We start from the raw sequence: 6000 nt of genomic DNA, 5'->3' as shown, positions 1-6000 counted from the left end.
TCCAATGGCATTGAGGAGCACACCACATCTGTCATTGGCTTCATCAATAAGTGCATCGATGATGTCGTCCCCACAGTGACCGTACGTACATACCCCAACCAGAAGCCATGGATTACAGGCAGCATCCGCACTGAGCTAAAGGCTAGAGCTGCCCCTTTCAAGGAGCGGGACTCTAACTGGGGAGCTTATAAGAAATCCTTCTATGCCCTCCAACAAACCATCAAACAGGCAAAGCGGCAATACAGCAGTAAGACCTTGTCGTACTACACCGGCTTTGACGCTCGTCGGATATGGCAGGGCATGCAAATCATTACCGACTACAAAAGGAAGCACAGCCGAGAGCTGCCCAGTGACACGAGCCTACCGGATGAGCTAAACTACTTCTATGCTCACTTCGAGGCAAATAACACTGAAACATGCATGAGAGCACCAGCTGTGCCAGAAGACTGTGTGATCACGTTTTCCGCAGCCGATATGAGTAAGACCTTTAGACAGGTCAACATTCAGAAGGCCGCAGGGCCAGATGGATTACCAGGACGTGTACTGCAAGCATGCGCTGACCAACTAGCAGGTATCTTCACTGACATTTTCAACCTCTGCCTGTCCAAATCTGTAATACCAACATGTTTTAAGCAGACCACCATAGTGCCTATGCCCAAGAACACTAAGGTAACCTGCCTAAATGACTACCAACCCGTAGCACTCACATCTGTAGCCATGAAGTGCTTTGAACGGCTGGTCATGGCTCACATCAATACTATCATCCCAGAAACCTCAGACACACTCAAATTTGCATACTGCCCAATCAGATGATGCAGTCTCTATTGCGCTCCACACTGCCCTTTCCCACCTAGACAAAAAGGAACACCTATGTGAGAATGCTATTCATTGACTATAGCTCAGCTTTCAATAACATAGTGCCCTCAAAGCTCATCAATAAGCTAAGGACCCTGGGACTAAACACCTCCCTCTGCAACTGGATCCTGGACTTCCTGACGGGCCGCCCCCAGATGGTGAGGGTAGGTAACAACACATCCGCCACGCTGATCCTCAACACAGGGGTCCCTCAGGGATGAGTGCTCACCAACAAACTAACATGGTCCAAGCACACCATGACAGTCAGGAAGCGGGCACGACAAAACCTATTCCCCCTCAGGAGACTGAAAAGATTTGGCATAGGGCCTCAGATCCTCAAAAGGTTCTACAGCTGCACCATCGAGAGCATCCTGACTGGTTGCATCACTGACCAGTATGGCATTGTGCTACACATTGTGCTAGCCTGGCTACTCTTGCTTTCCCATAACCACTAGTCAGCAGCCTACTATTTACAGTACCGTTATCTGGTTAAGAAACAATTGTATTGATTTTAATATTAAAACAACAGTCTTGCTATTTGTCTCTCTCTCACCTTGAGTAGCCTGTAGAAAAGTAGCCTGTCTTTGAACTTGTGATCTCGCTATAACCCACTTCCCACTTTCCCCCTTGCATCCCATAGCCAGGTTTTGACACCTCCCTTTACTTTTTACTCTACAATAAAAAACGTACACAAATATTAGTGGGCAATAAAGTATTTGAGAGCCTGTTACAATTATTGAAAATAATAATCTAGGGACCATGCATCCATTCAAAATATCATTATTGATTTGACATAGGCCTAACTGTTGAACATCATATTAAAACAAAATGTTTGTGAGGCTGTGTATGAAGGATGCATTTGTTGCATAGGCTGTTGCATATTGTAGGAAAGTATGACCATTTAGCAACAGGAGGAACATTTCCATTCTACCAATCTGAGCCAAATCAATAGAGGCACAAATCTAGTTTAAGACGAGCACCAAGCCAGCAAACCAGCAGTACAAGCGAGCAAAAAAAAAGCAGCAGTAACCCAAATACCAAAAAGGTCTCACAAACCCTGAATCGTTACTAAAGCACCTTATACCACCCACCACTGCGACCTGTATGCTCTAGTCGGCTGGCCCTCGCTACATATTCGTCGCCAGACACACTGGCTCCAGGTCATCTACAAGTCCATGCTAGGTAAAGCTCCGCCTTATCTCAGTTCACTGGTCACGATGGCACCACCCACCCGTAGCACGTGCTCTAGCAGGTGTATCTCACTGATCATCCCTAAAGCCAACACCTCATTTGGCCGCCTTTCCTTCCAGTTCTCTGCTGCCTGTGACTGGAACGAATTTCAAAAATCGCTGAAGTTGGAGACTTTTATTTCCCTCACCAACTTTAAACATCTGCTATCTGCTATCTGAGCAGCTGCAGCTGTACATAGTCCATCTGTAAATAGCCCACCCAATTTACCTACCTCATCCCCATACTGTTTTTATTTATTTACTTTTCTGCTCTTTTGCACACCAGTATCTCTACTTGCACATGATCATTTGATAATTTATCACTCCAGTGTTAATCTGCTAAATTGTAATTATTCGCTCCTATGGCCTATTTATCTCCTCATGCCTTTTGCACTCTTTTTTTTCTACTGTGTTATTGACTTGTGTATTGATTATTCCATGTGTAACTCTGTGTTGTTGTCTGTTCACACTGCTGTGCTTTATCTTGGCCAGGTCGCAGTTGTAAATGAGAACTTGTTCTCAACTAGCCTACCTGGTTAAACAAAGGTGATTTAAAAATAAAAAAAAAAAAAAAAAAGGTTATACTTTTCAAGGTTTTTCAGAAGATGGTGCAAAGCAGGGGTTTTAGAAGTGGGGGTGACATAACTATAAAAAAAAGTTTTATCCAGTTGGATCGACACTCTAAATAGACTACCCGACCACTTGGAGGTGTCCACATGGTCCTAAAGCACTGTAACTGGGGGGGACAAAAATACAATTTCAGAATGTGGGGGGGACATGAGTCACTAGTCACTAGTCTCATGGCTCGACTAGTGACTCAACCATTGGTGACTCAGACTAGAACTTGGACTCAACTCTGTCTCGAGCACAGGGTCTAGGGGCTCGGACTCGACTTGGACTCGAGGTTTAGTGACTCGACTACAACACTGCAGAAGGCTAAAGAAAGATAGGCATTGTGCCATTCTATTTCTGTTTGAACATAGTGTACACAAGACCAGCCATTCATGTTGACTCACTGGCATGGTCAACTGACTTTACAACACCATTTACTACAGAAGGAAACAAGAGATGTTGTAAAGCACGATTTAAAGGACTAAAATTATATTGTAAAAAACAACCCCATCTGTATATGCATGACAACAGTTTAATCAAAAGGTAGACAAGGTAGAAAGCAATTCAAGCAACATTCTTGGATAATTGGAAATCTGAATGCCACATTCCATTAGTTCCATTAGTACTCTAGACTATTCATTATATTGTGTGTGTCACTCCTTTATGGGAAAAAACACATGAATCTCACACGTGAATTTTATTTTGTGATCACATTTTCTCTAATGTGAAGTTAATGTGATAACATGGGACAACATGTAAAGCAACATATGACAACATCACATTTTACATGTGAAAAAAACGTGTTTTTAGATGTGAAATTTCACATGAAGTCATGTGATTTTCAACATATCAAATCATGTTTTTTTCTATATGGGCTGTTCCTTTCAGGAGTGAGTGAGTCTCATGTGATGGTGTCTGTGTACATTAATGCATTAGGATTGACTTGTATATTGTGATTGACTGCAATTATTGTCACATTTGATAATGGGGTATCTCTAGTGAAAAAACAACTAGACATGGCTGAGTGAACTAATGCAGCTGAATGCACTGATAATGGTCATCAGTAGCTAGGTTTCCATCCAATTGGCAACAGATTTTCATGTGATTATTCTAAAATCTGCATAAAAACAAGATGTGAAGTTTTGCACCAGATACAGAGCATTCGGAAACTATTCCGATCCCTTGACTTTTTCCACATTTTGTTACGTTACAGCCTTATTCTAAAATGGATTAAATGAAAAAAAATCCTCAGCAATCTACACACAATACCCCATAATGACAAAGCAAAAGCAGGTTTTTACACATTTTTACACATTCATTAAAAATAAAATCAGAAATACCTTAGTTACATAAGTATTCAGACCCTTTGCTATGAGACCTGAAATTGAGTTCAGGTGCATCCTGTCATCCTTGAGGTGTTCTACAACTTGATCTGAGTCCACCTGTGGTAAATTCAATTGATTGGACATGATTTGGAAAGGCACACACCTTTCTTTATAATGTCCCACAGCTGTCAATGCATGTCAGAGCAAAAACCAAGCCATGAGGTTGAAGGAATTGTCCGTAGAGTTCCGAGACAGGACTGTAATCGAGGCACAGATCTGGGGAAGGGTACCAAAACATTTCTGCAGCATTGAAGTTCCCCAAGAACACACTTGCCTCCATCATTCTTAAATGGAAGAAGTTTGGAACCAACAAGACTCATCCTAGAGTTGGCCGCCTAGCCAAACTGAGCAATCGGGGGAGAAGGGCCTTGGTCATGGAGGTGACCTAGCCCCAGTAAAAGGCACATGACAGCCCACTTAAAGTTTGCCAAAAGGCACCTAAAAACTCTCAGACCATGAGAAACAAGATTCTCTGGTATGATGAAACCAAGATTGAACTCTTTGGCCTGAATATAAAGTTTCACGTCTGGAGGAAACCTAGCACCATCCTTACAGTGAAGCATGGTGGTGGCAGCATCATGCTATGGGGATGTTTTTCAGCGGCACGGACTGGGAGACTAATCAGGATCAAGGCAAAGATGAACAAAGTACAGAAAGATCCTTGATGAAAATCTTCTCTAGAGTGCTCGGGACCTCAGTCTGGGGTGAAGGTTCACCTTACAACAGGACAACGACCCTAAGTACACAGTCAATACAACGCAGGAGTGGCTTCGGGACAAGTCTCTGAATGTCCTTGAGTGGCCCAGCCAGAGCCCAGCCAGAGCCTGGAATAGACCTGAAAATAGCTGTGCAGTAACGCTCCCCATCCAACCTGACAGAGCTTGAGAGGAGCTGCAGAGAAGAATGGGACAAACTCCCCAAATACAGGTGTGCCAAGCTTGTAGCATCATACCCAAGAAGACTCAATGCTGTAATCGCTGACAAAAGTACTGGGTAAAGGGTCTGAATACTTATGTAATTGTAATATTTCAGTTTTTTAAATGATAAATTAGCAAACATTTCTGAAAACCTGTTTTTGGGGTATTGTGTGTAGATTGATGTGAGAATTTTTATTTTTTTATTTTAGAATAAGGCTGCAATGTAACAAAATGTGGAAAAAGTCAAGGGGTCTGAATTCTTTCCGAAACCGCTGTATATTTGCGCTTAAAGCGTTTGCACTGACATTTCTCTCATAATTAATTTTACAGACACATATGGAACGTTCTGAGCTGGTACTGCCATTCAGTATTTCCTCCTCCTTATTTGAGTGGGACAAACCCTAAAATGGAATGGAAGCACTGCTACTTGTTATCTCATGAATATATTTAACTGCACCTTTGCCATATGAGTGACTTCCCTATGCTGTCCGGTGTAAAAGGGGCAGATGAAGCGGTCTTCTGGCCAGGCTGCGGAGATGGGCACATCGCGCAACGCTCCCGAGAGTACGACTCGCCAATGTCCAGTCTCTTGACAACAAGGTTGATGAAATCCGAGCAAGGGTAGCATTCCAGAGAGACATAAGAGACTGTAACGTTCTTTGCTTCACGGAAACATGGCTCACTCGAGTCACGCTATCCGAGAAGGTACAGCCAGCTGGTTTCTTCACGTATCGCGCCGACAGAAACAAGCATCTTTCTGGTAAGAAGAGGGGCGGGGGGGGGGTATGCCTTATGATTAACGAGACGTGGTGTGATCATAACAACATACAGGAACTCAAGTCCTTCTGTTCACCTGACTTTGCAATCAAATGACGACTGCATTATCTACCAAGAGAATTCTCTTCGATTATAATCACAGCCGCATATAATTCCCCCCAAGCGGACGGCCCTGAACGACGGCCCTGAACGAACTTTATTTGACTCTATGTAAGCTGGAAACCA

The sequence above is a fragment of the Oncorhynchus masou genome, chromosome 17 (assembly GCF_036934945.1).
Source record: "Oncorhynchus masou masou isolate Uvic2021 chromosome 17, UVic_Omas_1.1, whole genome shotgun sequence".
NCBI classification, from domain to species: domain Eukaryota; kingdom Metazoa; phylum Chordata; class Actinopteri; order Salmoniformes; family Salmonidae; genus Oncorhynchus; species Oncorhynchus masou.
This window is presented reverse-complemented; position numbering follows the sequence as displayed.